The sequence below is a fragment of the Stenella coeruleoalba genome (genome assembly GCF_951394435.1).
Source record: "Stenella coeruleoalba genome assembly, chromosome: 1".
In the NCBI taxonomy this organism is placed as follows: domain Eukaryota; kingdom Metazoa; phylum Chordata; class Mammalia; order Artiodactyla; family Delphinidae; genus Stenella; species Stenella coeruleoalba.
The window spans coordinates 122,142,622-122,166,875 of NC_137169.1; the positions used below are offsets into that span (position 1 = coordinate 122,142,622).

A 24,254-nucleotide genomic window follows, 5' to 3' on the forward strand; every position below is an offset into this window, starting at 1 on the left:
GAAAAAGAAACATCATAAGATATCAGTAATACACGGAATGGAAACTTGGCTACACAGGAACTGAATTACAGAACAGAACAGGGTCTCAAATTTAGAAAACCAACTTATGCTTGCTTAAGGGTAAAGATGAGTTGGGGTGCTGCATAAAACCAGAGATTGAAATGAGCACAGATAAAGTTCCTTAAGCCAAATATGGAATAGACAAGAGCTACTCCTTGCTCAACGAAATGGACTCAACACCGCATATTAAACGCCTAAGAATGTACCTGACTTGTAAGTATCTTAAAACCTATGGATTGCTATGTCTCCGAAAGAGAATCAAGCATGTGTACAGGGGCATAAACGCAGCAGTGATAGGATTGGAGAGGTTCGGTGAGCCAATGAAGACCCTTTGAAGTCATATTGCATGGTACCCATTCCACGGGTTTCAACTACCCAGGTTTAAGGTATTCTTCCTTCAGCTAAAACATGCATGTGGAACCTAGAGTATGATCAACCATGTGAACGGGAGACGTGTTCAAATATGTCTCAGTTTTCGTACCCTGGTACTCGGGTGCAACATTCCAGACGCTTTACTAACACTCTCCCCACTTGGAGAGTCAGTCCCTTTAACCTCCTGTTTGGCCCAGTTTGCAATTTCTGCGGAAGATGAACAGGAATAGCGAGAACCAATGGAGACTAGCTGGAGGTGTCTGGACGGGCAAATTTAACTCTCATTTCCTACCAGGAAGAGGAATTAACCAAAGGCTCAGCGTGCCATGCCAGAACCAGATTAGGGCCTGAAGCCATCCTGCGGTGTTGCGGCCAGCTCAAAAGAAAGCGAGTTGAAGAAAGGAGCTCAGGGGCACTGTAATTCACAAACCTGCAGAGTTATAAATGACAGCTATCGTCCAAAAATAGACTGAAGTAAGGCTGCCAAGAGGACTTGAAAGCGGGGCAGAATTGCAGGAAACCGATTTCAGGAGGTAGACTGGAATTGCATTGAAAGCATAGGAAAAGAGGCCGAACGTCCACAATGATGCACTTGGCCAAAAAGGGCGTATGCGTTTTTTCCTGAATATATTCAGGAAAAAACGCATACGCCCTTTTTGGCCAACCAAGCAAGCTTGCAAAGGAAATCTGCACTACAATGAAGTCTCACTTCCCCCCGGTCAAAAGGGCCATCTGAAAAAAGTGTAAAATCCAGAAAGGCAGGACAGGCCATGGAGAACTGGGAGCCTTGTTATGCTGATGGGCGGGATGTAAATTGCCAACAACCACTCGGGAGAAGTGTATGGTGTTTCCTGAAACATCTAAAAAACAAAGCAACAGAACCTAGGGCACTTCCACTTATGGTCCTATAGCTTAGGGAAATTAAAATCAAAAAGACACAGCCACCCCAAAGTTTGGAACGGCTCTGTTTACAAGAACCTCGTTTACAGTACAAGTTCAACATCGCAGAAAGTGAAAAATGGATAAAGAAGTTGTGGTATTTACTTACAACGCAGTATCACTCAGCGATGAAATCTATGTCATCAGGCCCGTAGCAGCATAATGAGTGGATTCAGGTACGATGATTCTAACTGAAATAAGTCACACAGAAAAAGAAACAGCATAAGATATCACTAATACACGGAATGTAAACTTGGCTACACAGGAACCTCATTCCAAAACAGAACAGGGTCTCAAATTTAGAAAACCAACTTATGCTTGCTTAAGGGTAAAGGTGAGTTGGGGTGCTGCATAAAACCACAGATTGAAATGAGCACAGATAAAGTTCCTTAAGTCAAATATGGAATAGACAAGAGCTACTCCTTGCTCAACGAAATGGACTCAACACCGCATATTAAACGCCTAAGAATGTACCTGACTAGTAAGTATCGTAAAACCTATGGATTGCTATGTCTCCAAAAGAGAATCAAGCATGTGTACAGGGGCATAAACGCAGCAGTGATAGGATTGGAGAGGTTCAGTGACCAAATGAAGACCCTTTGAAGTCATATTGCATGGTACCCATTCCACGGGTTTCAACTACCCAGGTTTAAGGTATTCTTCCTTCAGCTAAAACATGCATGTGGAACCTAGAGTATGATCAACCATGTGATCGGGAGACGTGTTCAAATATGTCTCAGTTTTCGTACCCTGGTACTCGGGTGCAACATTCCAGACGCTTTACTAACACTCTCCCTACTTGGAGAGTCAGTGCCTTTAACCTCCTGTTTGCCCCAGTTTGCAATTTCTGCGGTAGATGAACAGGATTAGCGAGAACCAATGAGAGAGTAGCTGGAGGTGTCTGGACGGGCAAATTTAACTCTCATTTCCCACCAGGAAGAGGAATTAACCAAAGGCTCAGCGTGCCATGCGGGAACCAGATTAGAGCCTGAAGCCATCCTGCGGTGTTGCGGCCAGCTCAAAAGAAAGCGAGTTGAAGAAAGGAGCTCAGGGGCACTGTAATTCACAAACCTGCAGAGTTATAAATGACAGCTATCGTCCAAAAATAGACTGAAGTAAGGCTGCCAAGAGGACTTGAAAGCGGGGCAGAATTGCAGGAAACCGATTTCAGGAGGTAGACTGGAATTGCATTGAAAGCATAGGAAAAGAGGCAGAACGTCCACAATGATGCACTTGGCCAAAAAGGGCGTATGCGTTTTTTCCTGAATATATTCAGGAAAAAACGCATACGCCCTTTTTGGCCAACCAAGCAAGCTTGCAAAGGAAATCTGCACTACAATGAAGTCTCACTTCCCCCCCGTCAAAAGGGCCATCTGAAAAAAGTGTAAAATCCAGAAAGGCAGGACAGGCCATGGAGAACTGGGAGCCTTGTTATGCTGATGGGCGGGATGTAAATTGCCAACAACCACTCGGGAGAAGTGTATGGTGTTTCCTGAAACATCTAAAAAACAAAGCAACAGAACCTAGGGCACTTCCACTTATGGTCCTATAGCTTAGGGAAATTAAAATCAAAAAGACACAGCCACCCCAAAGTTTGGAATGGCTCTGTTTACAAGAACCTTGTTTACAGTACAAGTTCAACATCACAGAAAGTGAAAAATGGATAAAGAAGTTGTGGTATTTACTTACAAAGCAATATCACTCAGCAATGAAATCTGTGTCATCAGGCCCTTAGCAGCACAATGAGTGGATTCAGGTATGATGATTCTAACTGAAATAAGTCACACAGAAAAAGAAACATCATACGATATCAGTAATACACGGAATGTAAACTTGGCTACACAGGAACTGAATTACAGAACAGGACAGGGTCTCAAATTTAGAAAACCAACTTATGCTTGCTTAAGGGGAAAGGTGAGTTGGGTGCTGCATAAAACCAGAGATTGAAATGAGCACAGATAAAGTTCCTTAAGCCAAATATGGAATAGACAAGAGCTACTCCTTGCTCAACGAAATGGACTCAACACCACATATTAAACGCCTAAGAATGTACCTGACTAGTAAGTATCTTAAAACCTATGGATGGCTATGTCTCCGAAAGAGAATCAAGCATGTGTACAGGGGCATAAACACAGCAGTGATAGGATTGGAGAGGTTCGGTGAGCAAATGAAGACCCTTTGAAGTCATATTGCAAGGTACCCATTCCACGGGTTTCAACTACCCAGGTTTTAGGTATTCTTCCTTCAGCTAAAACATGCATGTGGAACCCAGAGTATGATCAACCATGTGATCGGGAGACGTGTTCAAATATGTCTCAGTTTTCGTACCCTGGTACTCGGGTGCAACATTCCAGACGCTTTACTAACACTCTCCCCACTTGGAGAGTCAGTCCCTTTAACCTCCTGTTTGGCCCAGTTTGCAATTTCTGCGGAAGATGAACAGGAATAGCGAGAACCAATGAGAGACTAGCTGGAGGTGTCTGGACGGGCAAATTTAACTCTCATTTCCCAACAGGAAGAGGAATTAACCAAAGGCTCAGCATGCCGTGCCAGAACCAGATTAGGGCCTGAAGCCATCCTGCGGTGTTGCGGCCAGCTCACAAGAAAGCGAGTTGAAGAAAGGAGCTCAGGGGCACTGTAATTCACAAACCTGCAGAGTTATAAATGACAGCTATCGTCCAAAAATAGACTGAAGGAAGGCTGCCAAGAGGACTTGAAAGCGGGGCAGAATTGCAGGAAACCGATTTCAGGAGGTAGACTGGAATTGCATTGAAAGCATAGGAAAAGAGGCAGAACGTCCACAATGATGCACTTGGCCAAAAAGGGCGTATGCGTTTTTTCCTGAATATATTCAGGAAAAAACGCATACGCCCTTTTTGGCCAACCAAGCAAGCTTGCAAAGGAAATCTGCACTACAATGAAGTCTCACGTCCCCCCCCCCCCCCCCCCCGGTCAAAAGGGCCATCTGAAAAAAGTGTAAAATCCAGAAAGGCAGGACAGGCCATGGAGAACTGGGAGCCTTGTTATGCTGATGGGCGGGATGTAAATTGCCAACAACCACTCGGGAGAAGTGTATGGTGTTTCCTGAAACATCTAAAAAACAAAGCAACAGAGCCTAGGGCACTTCCACTTATGGTCCTATAGCTTAGGGAAATTAAAATCAAAAAGACACAGCCACCCCAAAGTTTGGGACGCCTCTGTTTACAAGAACCTCGTTTACAGTACAAGTTCAACATCGCAGAAAGTGAAAAATGGATAAAGATGTTGTGGTATTTACTTACAAAGCAATATCACTCAGCAATGAAATCGGTGTCATCAGGCCCTTAGCAGCACAATGAGTGGATTCAGGTATGATGATTCTAACTGAAGTAAGTCACACAGAAAAAGAAACATCATAAGATATCAGTAATACACGGAATGTAAACTTGGCTACACAGGAACTGAATTACAGAACAGAACAGGGTCTCAAATTTAGAAAACCAACTTATGCTTGCTTAAGGGTAAAGGTGAGTTGGGGTGCTGCATAAAACCAGAGATTGAAATGAGCACAGATAAAGTTCCTTAAGCCAAATATGGAATAGACAAGAGCTACTCCTTGCTCAACGAAATGGACTCAACACCGCATATTAAACGCCTAAGAATGTACCTGACTAGTAAGTATCTTAAAACCTATGGATTGCTATGTCTCCGAAAGAGAATCAAGCATGTGTACAGGTGCATAAACGCAGCAGTGATAGGATTGGAGAGGTTCGGTGAGCAAATGAAGACCCTTTGAAGTCATATTGCATGGTACCCATTACACGGGTCTTAACTCTCCAGGTTTAAGGTATTCTTCCTTCAGCTAAAACATGCATGTGGAACCCAAGTATGATCAACCATGTGAACGGGAGACGTGTTCAAATATGTCTCAGTTTTCCTCCCCTGGTACTTGGGTGCAACATTCCAGACGCTTTACTAACACTCTCCCCACTTGGAGAGTCAGCGCCTTTAACCTCCTGTTTGGCCCAGTTTGCAATTTCTGCGGAAGATGAACAGGAATAGCGAGAACCAATGAGAGAATAGCTGGAGGTGTCTGGACGGGCAAATTTAACTCTCATATCCCACCAGGAAGAGGAAATAACCAAAGGCTCAGCGTGCCGTGCCGGAACCAGATTAGGGCCTGAAGCCATCCTGCGGTGTTGCGGCCAGGTCACAAGAAAGCGAGTTGAAGAAAGGAGCTCAGGGGCACTGTAATTCACAAACCTGCAGAGTTATAAATGACAGCTATCGTCCAAAAATAGACTGAAGTAAGGCTGCCAAGAGGACTTGAAAGCGGGGCAGAATTGCAGGAAACCGATTTCAGGAGGTAGACTGGAATTGCATTGAAAGCACAGGAAAAGAGGCAGAACGTCCACAATGATGCACTTGGCCAAAAAGGGCGTATGCGTTTTCTCCTGAATATATTCAGGAAAAAACGCATACGCCCTTTTTGGCCAACCAAGCAAGCTTGCAAAGGAAATCTGCACTACAATGAAGTCTCACTTCCCCCCGGTCAAAAGGGCCATCTGAAAAAAGTGTAAAATCCAGAAAGGCAGGACAGGCCATGGAGAACTGGGAGCCTTGTTATGCTGATGGGCGGGATGTAAATTGCCAACAACCACTTGGCAGAAGTGTATGGTGTTTCCTGAAACATCTAAAAAACAAAGCAACAGAGCCTAGGGCACTTCCACTTATGGTCCTATAGCTTAGGGAAATTAAAATGAAAAAGACACAGCCACCCCAAAGTTTGGAACGGCTCTGTTTACAAGAACCTCGTTTCCAGTACAAGTACAACATCGCAGAAAGTGAAAAATGGATAAAGAAGTTGTGGTATTTACTTACAAAGCAATATCACTCAGCAATGAAATCTGTATCATCAGGCCCTTAGCAGCACAATGAGTGGATTCAGGTATGATGATTCTAACTGAAATAAGTCACACAGAAAAAGAAACATCATAAGATATCACTAATACACAGAATGTAAACTTGGCTACACAGGAACTGCATTCCAAAACAGAACAGGTTATCAAATTTAGAAAACCAACTTATGCTTGCTTAAGGTGAAAGGTGAGTTGGGGTGCTGCATAAAACCAGAGATTGAAATGAGCACAGATAAAGTTCCTTAAGCCAAATATGGAATAGACAAGAGCTACTCCTTGCTCAACGAAATGGACTCAAAACCCCATATTAAACGCCTAAGAATGTACCTGACTAGTAAGTATCTTAAAACCTATGGATTTCTATGTCTCCAAAAGAGAATCAAGCGTGTTTACAGGGGCATAAACGCAGCAGTGATAGGATTGGAGAGGTTCGGTGAGCAAATGAAGACCCTTTGAAGTCATATTGCATGGTACCTATTACACGGGTCTCAACTCTCCAGGTTTAAGGTATTCTTCCTTCAGCTAAAACATGCATGTGGAACCCAGAATATGATCAACCATGTGAACGGGAGATGTGTTCAAATATGTCTCAGTTTTCCTCCCCTGGTACTCGGGTGCAACATTCCAGACGCTTTACTAACACTCTCCCCACTTGGAGAGTCAGTCCCTTTAACCTCCTGTTTGGCCCAGTTTGCAATTTCTGCGGAAGATGAACAGGAATAGCGAGAACCAATGAGAGGCTAGCTGTAGGTGTCTGGACGGGCAAATTTAACTCTCATTTCCCACCAGGAAGAGGAAATAACCAAAGGCTCAGCATGCCGGCCCGGAACCAGATTAGGGCCTGAAGCCATCCTGCGGTGTTGCGGCCAGGTCACAAGAAAGCGAGTTGAAGAAAGGAGCTCAGGGGCACTGTAATTCACAAAACTGCAGAGTTATAAATGACAGCTATCGTCCAAAAATAGACTGAAGTAAGGCTGCCAAGAGGACTTGAAAGCGGGGCAGAATTGCAGGAAACCGATTTCAGGAGGTAGACTGCAATTGCATTGAAAGCATAGGAAAAGAGGCAGAACGTCCACAATGATGCACTTGGCCAAAAAGGGCGTATGCGTTTTTTCCTGAATATATTCAGGAAAAAACGCATACGCCCTTTTTGGCCAACCAAGCAAGCTTGCAAAGGAAATCTGCACTACAATGAAGTCTCACTTCCCCCCGGTCAAAAGGGCCATCTGAAAAAAGTGTAAAATCCAGAAAGGCAGGACAGGCCATGGAGAACTGGGAGCCTTGTTATGCTGATGGGCAGGATGTAAATTGCCAACAACCACTCAGGAGAAGTGTATGGTGTTTCCTGAAACATGTAAAAAACAAAGCAACAGAACCTAGGTCACTTCCACTTATGGTCCTATAGCTTAGGGAAATTAAAATCAAAAAGACACAGCCACCCCAAAGTTTGGAACGGCTCTGTTTACAAGAACCTCGTTTACAGTACAAGTTCAACATCGCAGAAAGTGAAAAATGGATAAAGAACTTGTGGTATTTACTTACAAAGCAATATCACTCAGCAATGAAATCTGTGTCATCAGGCCCTTAGCAGCACAATGAGTGGATTCAGGTACGATGATTCTAACTGAAATAAGTCACACAGAAAAAGAAACATCATAAGATATCACTAATACACGGAATGTAAACTTGGCTACACAGGAACTGAATTCCAAAACAGAACAGTGTCTCAAATTTAGAAAACCAACTTATGCTTGCTTAAGGGGAAAGGTGAGTTGGGGTGCTGCATAAAACCAGAGATTGAAATGAGCACAGATAAAGTTCCTTAAGCCAAATATGGAATAGACAAGAGCTACTCCTTGCTCAACGAAATGGACTCAACACCGCATATTAAACGCCTAAGAATGTACCTGACTAGTAAGTATCTTAAAACCTATGGATTGCTATGTCTCCGAAAGAGAATCAAGCATGTGTACAGGGGCATAAACGCAGCAGTGATAGGATTGGAGAGGTTCGGTGAGCAAATGAAGACCCTTTGAAGTCATATTGCATGGTACCCATTACACGGGTCTTAACTCTCCAGGTTTAAGGTATTCTTCCTTCAGCTAAAACATGCATGTGGAACCCAAGTATGATCAACCATGTGAACGGGAGACGTGTTCAAATATGTCTCAGTTTTCCTCCCCTGGTACTCGGGTACAACATTCCAGACGCTTTACTAACACTCTCCCCACTTGGAGAGTCAGCGCCTTTAACCTCCTGTTTGGCCCAGTTTGCAATTTCTGCGGAAGATGAACAGGAATAGCGAGAACCAATGAGAGAATAGCTGGAGGTGTCTGGACGGGCAAATTTAACTCTCATTTCCCACCAGGAAGAGGAAATAACCAAAGGCTCAGCGTGCCGTGCCGGAACCAGATTAGGGCCTGAAGCCATCCTGCGGTGTTGCGGCCAGGTCACAAGAAAGCGAGTTGAAGAAAGGAGCTCAGGGGCACTGTAATTCACAAACCTGCAGAGTTATAAATGACAGCTATCGTCCAAAAATAGACTGAAGTAAGGCTGCCAAGAGGACTTGAAAGCGGGGCAGAATTGCAGGAAACCGATTTCAGGAGGTAGACTGGAATTGCATTGAAAGCACAGGAAAAGAGGCAGAACGTCCACAATGATGCACTTGGCCAAAAAGGGCGTATGCGTTTTCTCCTGAATATATTCAGGAAAAAACGCATACGCCCTTTTTGGCCAACCAAGCAAGCTTGCAAAGGAAATCTGCACTACAATGAAGTCTCACTTCCCCCCGGTCAAAAGGGCCATCTGAAAAAAGTGTAAAATCCAGAAAGGCAGGACAGGCCATGGAGAACTGGGAGCCTTGTTATGCTGATGGGCGGGATGTAAATTGCCAACAACCACTTGGCAGAAGTGTATGGTGTTTCCTGAAACATCTAAAAAACAAAGCAACAGAGCCTAGGGCACTTCCACTTATGGTCCTATAGCTTAGGGAAATTAAAATGAAAAAGACACAGCCACCCCAAAGTTTGGAACGGCTCTGTTTACAAGAACCTCGTTTCCAGTACAAGTACAACATCGCAGAAAGTGAAAAATGGATAAAGAAGTTGTGGTATTTACTTACAAAGCAATATCACTCAGCAATGAAATCTGTATCATCAGGCCCTTAGCAGCACAATGAGTGGATTCAGGTATGATGATTCTAACTGAAATAAGTCACACAGAAAAAGAAACATCATAAGATATCACTAATACACAGAATGTAAACTTGGCTACAGAGGAACTGCATTCCAAAACAGAACAGGTTATCAAATTTAGAAAACCAACTTATGCTTGCTTAAGGTGAAAGGTGAGTTGGGGTGCTGCATAAAACCAGAGATTGAAATGAGCACAGATAAAGTTCCTTAAGCCAAATATGGAATAGACAAGAGCTACTCCTTGCTCAACGAAATGGACTCAAAACCCCATATTAAACGCCTAAGAATGTACCTGACTAGTAAGTATCTTAAAACCTATGGATTTCTATGTCTCCAAAAGAGAATCAAGCGTGTGTACAGGGGCATAAACGCAGCAGTGATAGGATAGGAGAGGTTCGGTGAGCAAATGAAGACCCTTTGAAGTCATATTGCATGGTACCTATTACACGGGTCTCAACTCTCCAGGTTTAAGGTATTCTTCCTTCAGCTAAAACATGCATGTGGAACCCAGAATATGATCAACCATGTGAACGGGAGATGTGTTCAAATATGTCTCAGTTTTCCTCCCCTGGTACTCGGGTGCAACATTCCAGACGCTTTACTAACACTCTCCCCACTTGGAGAGTCAGTCCCTTTAACCTCCTGTTTGGCCCAGTTTGCAATTTCTGCGGAAGATGAACAGGAATAGCGAGAACCAATGAGAGGCTAGCTGTAGGTGTCTGGACGGGCAAATTTAACTCTCATTTCCCACCAGGAAGAGGAATTAACCAAAGGCTCAGCATGCCGGCCCGGAACCAGATTAGGGCCTGAAGCCATCCTGCGGTGTTGCGGCCAGGTCACAAGAAAGCGAGTTGAAGAAAGGAGCTCAGGGGCACTGTAATTCACAAAACTGCAGAGTTATAAATGACAGCTATCGTCCAAAAATAGACTGAAGTAAGGCTGCCAAGAGGACTTGAAAGCGGGGCAGAATTGCAGGAAACCGATTTCAGGAGGTAGACTGCAATTGCATTGAAAGCATAGGAAAAGAGGCAGAACGTCCACAATGATGCACTTGGCCAAAAAGGGCGTATGCGTTTTTTCCTGAATATATTCAGGAAAAAACGCATACGCCCTTTTTGGCCAACCAAGCAAGCTTGCAAAGGAAATCTGCACTACAATGAAGTCTCACTTCCCCCCGGTCAAAAGGGCCATCTGAAAAAAGTGTAAAATCCAGAAAGGCAGGACAGGCCATGGAGAACTGGGAGCCTTGTTATGCTGATGGGCAGGATGTAAATTGCCAACAACCACTCAGGAGAAGTGTATGGTGTTTCCTGAAACATGTAAAAAACAAAGCAACAGAACCTAGGGCACTTCCACTTATGGTCCTATAGCTTAGGGAAATTAAAATCAAAAAGACACAGCCACCCCAAAGTTTGGAACGGCTCTGTTTACAAGAACCTCGTTTACAGTACAAGTTCAACATCGCAGAAAGTGAAAAATGGATAAAGAACTTGTGGTATTTACTTACAAAGCAATATCACTCAGCAATGAAATCTGTGTCATCAGGCCCTTAGCAGCACAATGAGTGGATTCAGGTACGATGATTCTAACTGAAATAAGTCACACAGAAAAAGAAACATCATAAGATATCACTAATACACGGAATGTAAACTTGGCTACACAGGAACTGAATTCCAAAACAGAACAGTGTCTCAAATTTAGAAAACCAACTTATGCTTGCTTAAGGGGAAAGGTGAGTTGGGGTGCTGCATAAAACCAGAGATTGAAATGAGCACAGATAAAGTTCCTTAAGCCAAATATGGAATAGACAAGAGCTACTCCTTGCTCAACGAAATGGACTCAACACCGCATATTAAACGCCTAAGAATGTACCTGACTAGTAAGTATCTTAAAACCTATATATTGCTATGTCTCCGAAAGAGAATAAAGCATGTGTACAGGGGCATAAACGCAGCAGTGATAGGATTGTAGAGGTTCGGTGAGCAAATGAAGACCCTTTGAAGTCATATTGCATGGTACCCATTCCACGGGTTTCAACTACCCAGGTTTTAGGTATTCTTCCTTCAGCTAAAACATGCATGTGGAACCCAAGTATGATCAACCATGTGAACGGGAGACGTGTTCAAATATGTCTCAGTTTTCCTCCCCTGGTACTCGGGTGCAACATTCCAGACGCTTTACTAACACTCTCCCCACTTGGAAAGTCAGCGCCTTTAACCTCCTGTTTGGCCCAGTTTGCAATTTCTGCGGAAGATGAACAGGAATAGCGAGAACCAATGAGAGGCTAGCTGGAGGTGTCTGGACGGGCAAATTTAACTCTCATTTCCCACCAGGAAGAGGAATTAACCAAAGGCTCAGCATGCCGTGCCAGAACCAGATTAGGGCCTGAAGCCATCCTGCGGTGTTGCGGCCAGCTCACAAGAAAGCGAGTTGAAGAAAGGAGCTCAGGGGCACTGTAATTCACAAACCTGCAGAGTTATAAATGACAGCTATCGTCCAAAAATAGACTGAAGTAAGGCTGCCAAGAGAACTTGAAAGCGGGGCAGAATTGCAGGAAACCGATTTCAGGAGGTAGACTGGAATTGCATTGAAAGCATAGGAAAAGAGGCAGAACGTCCACAATGATGCACTTGGCCAAAAAGGGCGTATGCGTTTTTTCCTGAATATATTCAGGAAAAAACGCATACGCCCTTTTTGGCCAACCAAGCAAACTTGCAAAGGAAATCTGCACTACAATGAAGTCTCACTTCCCCCCGGTCAAAAGGGCCATCTGAAAAAAGTGTAAAATCCAGAAAGGCAGGACAGGCCATGGAGAACTGGGAGCCTTGTTATGCTGATGGGCGGGATGTAAATTGCCAACAACCACTGGGGAGAAGTGTATGGTGTTTCCTGAAACATCTAAAAAACAAAGCAACAGAGCCTAGGGCACTTCCACTTATGGTCCTATAGCTTAGGGAATTTAAAATCAAAAAGACACAGCCACCCCAAAGTTTGGAACGGCTCTGTTTACAAGAACCTCGTTTACAGTACAAGTTCAACATCGCAGAAAGTGCAAAATGGATAAAGAAGTTGTGGTATTTACTTACAAAGCAATATCACTCAGCAAAGAAATCTGTGTCATCAGGCCCTTAGCAGCACAATGAGTGGATTCAGGTATGATGATTCTAACTGAAATAAGTCACACAGAAAAAGAAACATCATAAGATATCAGTAATACACGGAGTGGAAACTTGGCTACACAGGAACTGAATTACAGAACAGAACAGGGTCTCAAATTTAGAAAACCAACTTATGCTTGCTTAAGGGTAAAGGTGAGTTGGGGTGCTGCATAAAACCAGAGATTGAAATGAGCACAGATAAAGTTCCTTAAGCCAAATATGGAATAGACAAGAGCTACTCCTTGCTCAACGAAATGGACTCAACACCGCATATTAAACGCCTAAGAATGTACCTGACTTGTAAGTATCTTAAAACCTATGGATTGCTATGTCTCCGAAAGAGAATCAAGCATGTGTACAGGGGCATAAACGCAGCAGTGATAGGATTGGAGAGGTTCGGTGAGCAAATGAAGACCCTTTGAAGTCATATTGCATGGTACCCATTCCACGGGTTTCAACTACCCAGGTTTAAGGTATTCTTCCTTCAGCTAAAACATGCATGTGGAACCTAGAGTATGATCAACCATGTGAACGGGAGACGTGTTCAAATATGTCTCAGTTTTCGTACCCTGGTACTCGGGTGCAACATTCCAGACGCTTTACTAACACTCTCCCCACTTGGAGAGTCAGTCCCTTTAACCTCCTGTTTGGCCCAGTTTGCAATTTCTGCGGAAGATGAACAGGAATAGCGAGAACCAATGGAGACTAGCTGGAGGTGTCTGGACGGGCAAATTTAACTCTCATTTCCTACCAGGAAAAGGAATTAACCAAAGGCTCAGCGTGCCATGCCAGAACCAGATTAGGGCCTGAAGCCATCCTGCGGTGTTGCGGCCAGCTCACAAGAAAGCGAGTTGAAGAAAGGAGCTCAGGGGCACTGTAATTCACAAACCTGCAGAGTTATAAATGACAGCTATCGTCCAAAAATAGACTGAAGTAAGGCTGCCAAGAGGACTTGAAAGCGGGGCAGAATTGCAGGAAACCGATTTCAGGAGGTAGACTGGAATTGCATTGAAAGCATAGGAAAAGAGGCCGAACGTCCACAATGATGCACTTGGCCAAAAAGGGCGTATGCGTTTTTTCCTGAATATATTCAGGAAAAAACGCATACGCCCTTTTTGGCCAACCAAGCAAGCTTGCAAAGGAAATCTGCACTACAATGAAGTCTCACTTCCCCCCGGTCAAAAGGGCCATCTGAAAAAAGTGTAAAATCCAGAAAGGCAGGACAGGCCATGGAGAACTGGGAGCCTTGTTATGCTGATGGGCGGGATGTAAATTGCCAACAACCACTCGGGAGAAGTGTATGGTGTTTCCTGAAACATCTAAAAAACAAAGCAACAGAACCTAGGGCACTTCCACTTATGGTCCTATAGCTTAGGGAAATTAAAATCAAAAAGACACAGCCACCCCAAAGTTTGGAACGGCTCTGTTTACAAGAACCTCGTTTACAGTACAAGTTCAACATCGCAGAAAGTGAAAAATGGATAAAGAAGTTGTGGTATTTACTTACAACGCAGTATCACTCAGCAATGAAATCTATGTCATCAGGCCCGTAGCAGCATAATGAGTGGATTCAGGTACGATGATTCTAACTGAAATAAGTCACACAGAAAAAGAAACATCATAAGATATCACTAATACACGGAATGTAAACTTGGCTACACAGGAACCTCATTCCAAAACAGAACAGGGTCTCAAATTTAGAAAACCAACTTATGCTTGCTTAAGGGTAAAGGTGAGTTGGGGTGCTGCATAAAACCACAGATTGAAATGAGCACAGATAAAGTTCCTTAAGTCAAATATGGAATAGACAAGAGCTACTCCTTGCTCAACGAAATGGACTCAACACCGCATATTAAACGCCTAAGAATGTACCTGACTAGTAAGTATCGTAAAACCTATGGATTGCTATGTCTCCAAAAGAGAATCAAGCATGTGTACAGGGGCATAAACGCAGCAGTGATAGGATTGGAGAGGTTCAGTGAGCAAATGAAGACCCTTTGAAGTCATATTGCATGGTACCCATTCCACGGGTTTCAACTACCCAGGTTTAAGGTATTCTTCCTTCAGCTAAAACATGCATGTGGAACCTAGAGTATGATCAACCATGTGACCGGGAGACGTGTTCAAATATGTCTCAGTTTTCGTACCCTGGTACTCGGGTGCAACATTCCAGACGCTTTACTAACACTCTCCCTACTTGGAGAGTCAGTGCCTTTAACCTCCTGTTTGCCCCAGTTTGCAATTTCTGCGGTAGATGAACAGGAATAGCGAGAACCAATGAGAGAGTAGCTGGAGGTGTCTGGACGGGCAAATTTAACTCTCATTTCCCACCAGGAAGAGGAATTAACCAAAGGCTCAGCGTGCCATGCCGGAACCAGATTAGAGCCTGAAGCCATCCTGCGGTGTTGCGGCCAGCTCACAAGAAAGCGAGTTGAAGAAAGGAGCTCAGGGGCACTGTAATTCACAAACCTGCAGAGTTATAAATGACAGCTATCGTCCAAAAATAGACTGAAGTAAGGCTGCCAAGAGGACTTGAAAGCGGGGCAGAATTTCAGGAAACCGATTTCAGGAGGTAGACTGGAATTGCATTGAAAGCATAGGAAAAGAGGCCGAACGTCCACAATGATGCACTTGGCCAAAAAGGGCGTATGCGTTTTTTCCTGAATATATTCAGGAAAAAACGCATACGCCCTTTTTGGCCAACCAAGCAAGCTTGCAAAGGAAATCTGCACTACAATGAAGTCTCACTTCCCCCCGGTCAAAAGGGCCATCTGAAAAAAGTGTAAAATCCAGAAAGGCAGGACAGGCCATGGAGAACTGGGAGCCTTGTTATGCTGATGGGCGGGATGTAAATTGCCAACAACCACTCAGGAGAAGTGTATGGTGTTTCCTGAAACATGTAAAAAACAAAGCAACAGAACCTAGGGCACTTCCAATTATGGTCCTATAGCTTAGGGAAATTAAAATCAAAAAGACACAGCCACCCCAAAGTTTGGAATGGCTCTGTTTACAAGAACCTTGTTTACAGTACAAGTTCAACATCACAGAAAGTGAAAAATGGATAAAGAAGTTGTGGTATTTACTTACAAAGCAATATCACTCAGCAATGAAATCTGTGTCATCAGGCCCTTAGCAGCACAATGAGTGGATTCAGGTATGATGATTCTAACTGAAATAAGTCACACAGAAAAAGAAACATCATACGATATCAGTAATACACGGAATGTAAACTTGGCTACACAGGAACTGAATTACAGAACAGGACAGGGTCTCAAATTTAGAAAACCAACTTATGCTTGCTTAAGGGGAAAGGTGAGTTGGGTGCTGCATAAAACCAGAGATTGAAATGAGCACAGATAAAGTTCCTTAAGCCAAATATGGAATAGACAAGAGCTACTCCTTGCTCAACGAAATGGACTCAACACCACATATTAAACGCCTAAGAATGTACCTGACTAGTAAGTATCTTAAAACCTATGGATGGCTATGTCTCCGAAAGAGAATCAAGCATGTGTACAGGGGCATAAACACAGCAGTGATAGGATTGGAGAGGTTCGGTGAGCAAATGAAGACCCTTTGAAGTCATATTGCAAGGTACCCATTCCACGGGTTTCAACTACCCAGGTTTTAGGTATTCTTCCTTCAGCTAAAACATGCATGTGGAACCCAGAGTATGATCAACCATGTGATCGGGAGACGTGTTCAAATATGTCTCAGTTTTCGTACCCTGGTACTCGGGTGCAACATTCCAGACGCTTTACTAACACTCTCCCCACTTGGAGAGTCAGTCCCTTTAACCTCCTGTTTGGCCCAGTTTGCAATTTCTGCGGAAGATGAACAGGAATAGCGAGAACCAATGAGAGACTAGCTGGAGGTGTCTGGACGGGCAAATTTAACTCTCATTTCCCACCAGGAAGAGGAATTAACCAAAGGCTCAGCATGCCGTGCCGGAACCAGATTAGGGCCTGAAGCCATCCTGCGGTGTTGCGGCCAGCTCACAAGAAAGCGAGTTGAAGAAAGGAGCTCAGGGGCACTGTAATTCACAAACCTGCAGAGTTATAAATGACAGCTATCGTCCAAAAATAGACTGAAGGAAGGCTGCCAAGAGGACTTGAAAGCGGGGCAGAATTGCAGGAAACCGATTTCAGGAGGTAGACTGGAATTGCATTGAAAGCATAGGAAAAGAGGCAGAACGTCCACAATGATGCACTTGGCCAAAAAGGGCGTATGCGTTTTTTCCTGAATATATTCAGGAAAAAACGCATACGCCCTTTTTGGCCAACCAAGCAAGCTTGCAAAGGAAATCTGCACTACAATGAAGTCTCACGTCCCCCCCCCCCCCCGGTCAAAAGGGCCATCTGAAAAAAGTGTAAAATCCAGAAAGGCAGGACAGGCCATGGAGAACTGGGAGCCTTGTTATGCTGATGGGCGGGATGTAAATTGCCAACAACCACTCGGGAGAAGTGTATGGTGTTTCCTGAAACATCTAAAAAACAAAGCAACAGAGCCTAGGGCACTTCCACTTATGGTCCTATAGCTTAGGGAAATTAAAATCAAAAAGACACAGCCACCCCAAAGTTTGGGACGCCTCTGTTTACAAGAACCTCGTTTACAGTACAAGTTCAACATCGCAGAAAGTGAAAAATGGATAAAGATGTTGTGGTATTTACTTACAAAGCAATATCACTCAGCAATGAAATCTGTGTCATCAGGCCCTTAGCAGCACAATGAGTGGATTCAGGTATGATGATTCTAACTGAAGTAAGTCACACAGAAAAAGAAACATCATAAGATATCAGTAATACACGGAATGTAAACTTGGCTACACAGGAACTGAATTACAGAAGAGAACAGGGTCTCAAATTTAGAAAACCAACTTATGCTTGCTTAAGGGTAAAGGCGAGTTGGGGTGCTGCATAAAACCAGAGATTGAAATGAGCACAGATAAAGTTCCTTAAGCCAAATATGGAATAGACAAGAGCTACTCCTTGCTCAACGAAATGGACTCAACACCGCATATTAAACACCTAAGAATGTACCTGACTAGTAAGTATCTTAAAACCTATGGATTGCTATGTCTCCGAAAGAGAATCAAGCATGTGTACAGGGGCAGAAACGCAGCAGTGATAGGATTGGAGAGGTTCGGTGAGCAAATGAAGACCCTTTGAAGTCATATTGCATGGTACCCATTACACGGGTCTGAACTCTCCAGGTTTAAGGTATTCTTCCTTCAGCTAAAACATGCATGTGGAACCCAAGTATGATCAACCATGTGAACGGGAGACGTGTTCAAATATGTCTCAGTTTTCCTCCCCTGGTACTCGGGTGCAACATTCCAGACGCTTTACTAACACTCTCCCCACTTGGAGAGTCAGCGCCTTTAACCTCCTGTTTGGCCCAGTTTGCAATTTCTGCGGAAGATGAACAGGAATAGCGAGAACCAATGAGAGAATAGCTGGAGGTGTCTGGACGGGCAAATTTAACTCTCATTTCCCACCAGGAAGAGGAAATAACCAAAGGCTCAGCGTGCCGTGCCGGAACCAGATTAGGGCCTGAAGCCATCCTGCGGTGTTGCGGCCAGGTCACAAGAAAGCGAGTTGAAGAAAGGAGCTCAGGGGCACTGTAATTCACAAACCTGCAGAGTTATAAATGACAGCTATCGTCCAAAAATAGACTGAAGTAAGGCTGCCAAGAGGACTTGAAAGCGGGGCAGAATTGCAGGAAACCGATTTCAGGAGGTAGACTGGAATTGCATTGAAAGCACAGGAAAAGAGGCAGAACGTCCACAATGATGCACTTGGCCAAAAAGGGCGTATGCGTTTTCTCCTGAATATATTCAGGAAAAAACGCATACGCCCTTTTTGGCCAACCAAGCAAGCTTGCAAAGGAAATCTGCACTACAATGAAGTCTCACTTCCCCCCGGTCAAAAGGGCCATCTGAAAAAAGTGTAAAATCCAGAAAGGCAGGACAGGCCATGGAGAACTGGGAGCCTTGTTATGCTGATGGGCGGGATGTAAATTGCCAACAACCACTTGGCAGAAGTGTATGGTGTTTCCTGAAACATCTAAAAAACAAAGCAACAGAGCCTAGGGCACTTCCACTTATGGTCCTATAGCTTAGGGAAATTAAAATGAAAAAGACACAGCCACCCCAAAGTTTGGAACGGCTCTGTTTACAAGAACCTCGTTTCCAGTACAAGTTCAACATCGCAGAAAGTGAAAAATGGATAAAGAAGTTGTGGTATTTACTTACAAAGCAATATCACTCAGCAATGAAATCTGTATCATCAGGCCCTTAGCAGCACAATGAGTGGATTCAGGTATGATGATTCTAACTGAAATAAGTCACACAGAAAAAGAAACATCATAAGATATCACTAATACACAGAATGTAAACTTGGCTACACAGGAACTGCATTCCAAAACAGAACAGGTTATCAAATTTAGAAAACCAACTTATGCTTGCTTAAGGTGAAAGGTGAGTTGGGGTGCTGCATAAAACCAGAGATTGAAATGAGCACAGATAAAGTTCCTTAAGCCAAATATGGAATAGACAAGAGCTACTCCTTGCTCAACGAAATGGACTCAAAACCCCATATTAAACGCCTAAGAATGTACCTGACTAGTAAGTATCTTAAAACCTATGGATTTCTATGTCTCCAAAAGAGAATCAAGCGTGTGTACAGGGGCATAAACGCAGCAGTGATAGGATTGGAGAGGTTCGGTGAGCAAATGAAGACCCTTTGAAGTCATATTGCATGGTACCTATTACACGGGTCTCAACTCTCCAGGTTTAAGGTATTCTTCCTTCAGCTAAAACATGCATGTGGAACCCAGAATATGATCAACCATGTGAACGGGAGATGTGTTCAAATATGTCTCAGTTTTCCTCCCCTGGTACTCGGGTGCAACATTCCAGACGCTTTACTAACACTCTCCCGACTTGGAGAGTCAGTCCCTTTAACCTCCTGTTTGGCCCAGTTTGCAATTTCTGCGGAAGATGAACAGGAATAGCGAGAACCAATGAGAGGCTAGCTGTAGGTGTCTGGACGGGCAAATTTAACTCTCATTTCCCACCAGGAAGAGGAATTAACCAAAGGCTCAGCATGCCGGCCCGGAACCAGATTAGGGCCTGAAGCCATCCTGCGGTGTTGCGGCCAGGTCACAAGAAAGCGAGTTGAAGAAAGGAGCTCAGGGGCACTGTAATTCACAAAACTGCAGAGTTATAAATGACAGCTATCGTCCAAAAATAGACTGAAGTAAGGCTGCCAAGAGGACTTGAAAGCGGGGCAGAATTGCAGGAAACCGATTTCAGGAGGTACACTGCAATTGCATTGAAAGCATAGGAAAAGAGGCAGAACGTCCACAATGATGCACTTGGCCAAAAAGGGCGTATGCGTTTTTTCCTGAATATATTCAGGAAAAAACGCATACGCCCTTTTTGGCCAACCAAGCAAGCTTGCAAAGGAAATCTGCACTACAATGAAGTCTCACTTCCCCCCGGTCAAAAGGGCCATCTGAAAAAAGTGTAAAATCCAGAAAGGCAGGACAGGCCATGGAGAACTGGGAGCCTTGTTATGCTGATGGGCAGGATGTAAATTGCCAACAACCACTCAGGAGAAGTGTATGGTGTTTCCTGAAACATGTAAAAAACAAAGCAACAGAACCTAGGGCACTTCCAATTATGGTCCTATAGCTTAGGGAAATTAAAATCAAAAAGACACAGCCACCCCAAAGTTTGGAACGGCTCTGTTTACAAGAACCTCGTTTACAGTACAAGTTCAACATCGCAGAAAGTGAAAAATGGATAAAGAAGTTGTGGTATTTACTTACAAAGCAATATCACTCAGCAATGAAATCTGTGTCATCAGGCCCTTAGCAGCACAATGAGTGGATTCAGGTACGATGATTCTAACTGAAATAAGTCACACAGAAAAAGAAACATCATAAGATATCACTAATACACGGAATGTAAACTTGGCTACACAGGAACTGAATTCCAAAACAGAACAGTGTCTCAAATTTAGAAAACCAACTTATGCTTGCTTAAGGGGAAAGGTGAGTTGGGGTGCTGCATAAAACCAGAGATTGAAATGAGCACAGATAAAGTTCCTTAAGCCAAATATGGAATAGACAAGAGCTACTCCTTGCTCAACGAAATGGACTCAACACCGCATATTAAAGGCCTAAGAATGTACCTGACTAGTAAGTATCTTAAAACCTATAGATTGCTATGTCTCCGAAAGAGAATAAAGCATGTGTACAGGGGCATAAACGCAGCAGTGATAGGATTGTAGAGGTTCGGTGAGCAAATGAAGACCCTTTGAAGTCATATTGCATGGTACCCATTCCACGGGTTTAAACTACCCAGGTTTTAGGTATTCTTCCTTCAGCTAAAACATGCATGTGGAACCCAAGTATGATCAACCATGTGAACGGGAGACGTGTTCAAATATGTCTCAGTTTTCCTCCCCTGGTACTCGGGTGCAACATTCCAGACGCTTTACTAACACTCTCCCCACTTGGAAAGTCAGCGCCTTTAACCTCCTGTTTGGCCCAGTTTGCAATTTCTGCGGAAGATGAACAGGAATAGCGAGAACCAATGAGAGGCTAGCTGGAGGTGTCTGGACGGGCAAATTTAACTCTCATTTCCCACCAGGAAGAGGAATTAACCAAAGGCTCAGCATGCCGTGCCAGAACCAGATTAGGGCCTGAAGCCATCCTGCGGTGTTGCGGCCAGCTCACAAGAAAGCGAGTTGAAGAAAGGAGCTCAGGGGAACTGTAATTCACAAACCTGCAGAGTTATAAATGACAGCTATCGTCCAAAAATAGACTAAAGTAAGGCTGCCAAGAGAACTTGAAAGCGGGGCAGAATTGCAGGAAACCGATTTCAGGAGGTAGACTGGAATTGCATTGAAAGCATAGGAAAAGAGGCAGAACGTCCGCAATGATGCACTTGGCCAAAAAGGGCGTATGCGTTTTTTCCTGAATATATTCAGGAAAAAACGCATACGCCCTTTTTGGCCAACCAAGCAAGCTTGCAAAGGAAATCTGCACTACAATGAAGTCTCACTTCCCCCCGGTCAAAAGGGCCATCTGAAAAAAGTGTAAAATCCAGAAAGGCAGGACAGGCCATGGAGAACTGGGAGCCTTGTTATGCTGATGGGTGGGATGTAAATTGCCAACAACCACTCGGGAGAAGTGTATGGTGTTTCCTGAAACATCTAAAAAACAAAGCAACAGAACCTAGGGCACTTCCACTTATGGTCCTATAGCTTAGGGAAATTAAAATCAAAAAGACACAGCCACCCCAAAGTTTGGAATGGCTCTGTTTACAAGAACCTCGTTTACAGTACAAGTTCAACATCGCAGAAAGTGAAAAATGGATAAAGAAGTTGTGGTATTTACTTACAAAGCAATATCACTCAGCAATGAAATCTGTGTCATCAGGCCCTTAGCAGCACAATGAGTGGATTCAGGTATGATGATTCTAACTGAAATAAGTCACACAGAAAAAGAAACATCATAAGATATCAGTAATACACGGAATGTAAACTTGGCTACACAGGAACTGAATTACAGAACAGAACAGGGTCTCAAATTTAGAAAACCAACTTATGCTTGCTTAAGGGGAAAGGTGAGTTGGGGTGCTGCATAAAACCAGAGATTGAAATGAGCACAGATAAAGTTCCTTAAGCCAAATATGGAATAGACAAGAGCTACTCCTTGCTCAACGAAATGGACTCAACACCGCATATTAAACGCCTAATAATGTACCTGACTAGTAAGTATCTTAAAACCTATGGATTGCTATGTCTCCGAAAGAGAATCAAGCATGTGTACAGGGGCATAAACGCAGCAGTGATAGGATTGGAGAGGTTCGGTGAGCAAATGAAGACCCTTTGAAGTCATATTGCATGGTACCCATTACACGGGTTTCAACTACCCAGGTTTAAGGTATTCTTCCTTCAGCTAAAACATGCATGTGGAACCTAGAGTATGATCAACCATGTGATCGGGAGACGTGTTCAAGTATGTCTCAGTTTTCGTACCCTGGTACTCGGGTGCAACATTCCAGACGCTTTACTAACACTCTCCCCACTTGGAGAGTCAGTCCCTTTAACCTCCTGTTTGGCCCAGTTTGCAATTTCTGTGGAAGATGAAGAGGAATAGCGAGAACCAATGAGAGACTAGCTGGAGGTATCTGGATGGGCAAATTTAACTCTCATTTCCCACCAGGAAGAGGAATTAACCAAAGGCTCAGCGTGCCGTGCCAGAACCAGATTAGGGCCTGAAGCCATCCTGCGGTGTTGCGGCCAGCTCACAAGAAAGCGAGTTGAAGAAAGGAGCTCAGGGGCACTGTAATTCACAAACCTGCAGAGTTATAAATGACAGCTATCGTCCAAAAATAGGCTGAAGTAAGGCTGCCAAGAGGACTTGAAAGCGGGGCAGAATTGCAGGAAACCGATTTCAGGAGGTAGACTGGAATTGCATTGAAAGCATAGGAAAAGAGGCAGAACGTCCACAATGATGCACTTGGCCAAAAAGGGCGTATGCGTTTTTTCCTGAATATATTCAGGAAAAAACGTATACGCCCTTTTTGGCCAACCAAGCAAGCTTGCAAAGGAAATCTGCACTACAATGAAGTCTCACTTCCCCACGGTCAAAAGGGCCATCTGAAAAAAGTGTAAAATCCAGAAAGGCAGGACAGGCCATGGAGAACTGGGAGCCTTGTTATGCTGATGGGCGGGATGTAAATTGCCAACAACCACTCGGGAGAAGTGTATGGTGTTTCCTGAAACATATAAAAAACAAAGCAACAGAACCTAGGGCACTTCCACTCTTAGTCCTATAGCTTAGGGAAATTAAAATCAAAAAGACACAGCCACCCCAAAGTTTGGAACGGCTCTGTTTACAAGAACCTCGTTTACAGTACAAGTTCAACATCGCAGAAAGTGAAAAATGGATAAAGAAGTTGTGGTATTTACTTAAAAAGCAATATCACTCAGCAATGAAATCTGTGTCATCAGGCCCTTAGCAGCACAATGAGTGGATTCAGGTATGATGATTCTAACTGAAAGAAGTCACACAGAAAAAGAAACATCATAAGATATCAGTAATACACGGAATGTAAACTTGGCTACACAGGAACTGAATTACAGAACAGAACAGGGTCTCAAATTTAGAAAACCAACTTATGCTTGCTTAAGGGTAAAGGTGAGTTGGGGTGCTGCATAAAACCAGAGATTGAAATGAGCACAGATAAAGTTCCTTAAGCCAAATATGGAATAGACAAGAGCTACTCCTTGCTCAACGAAATGGACTCAACACCGCATATTAAACGCCTAAGAATATACCTGATTAGTAAGTATCTTAAAACCTATGGATTGCTATGTCTCCAAAAGAGAATCAAGCATGTGTACAGGGGCATAAACGCAGCAGTGATAGGATTGGAGAGGTTCGGTGAGCAAATGAAGACCCTTTGAAGTCATATTGCATGGTACCCATTCCACGGGTTTCAACTATCCAGGTTTAAGGTATTCTTCCTTCAGCTAAAACATGCATGTGGATCCTAGAGTATGATCAACCATGTGATCGGGAGACGTTTTCAAATATGTCTCAGTTTTCGTACC

General features: G+C 43.7%; 1 long non-coding RNA gene across 35 annotated transcripts in view; it reads right to left on the reverse strand.

The window, feature by feature from the left end:
- LOC307186525 overlaps positions 1 to 24,254 on the reverse strand; it is a 2,785,769-nt gene that overhangs the window by 1,148,993 nt on the left and 1,612,522 nt on the right. For all 35 annotated transcript variants that reach the window (XR_013828351.1, XR_013828352.1, XR_013828362.1 and 32 more), the window contains one exon: positions 23,610 to 23,695. This is a non-coding gene — a long non-coding RNA (uncharacterized lncRNA). The remainder of the gene's footprint in view (positions 1 to 23,609; positions 23,696 to 24,254) is intronic.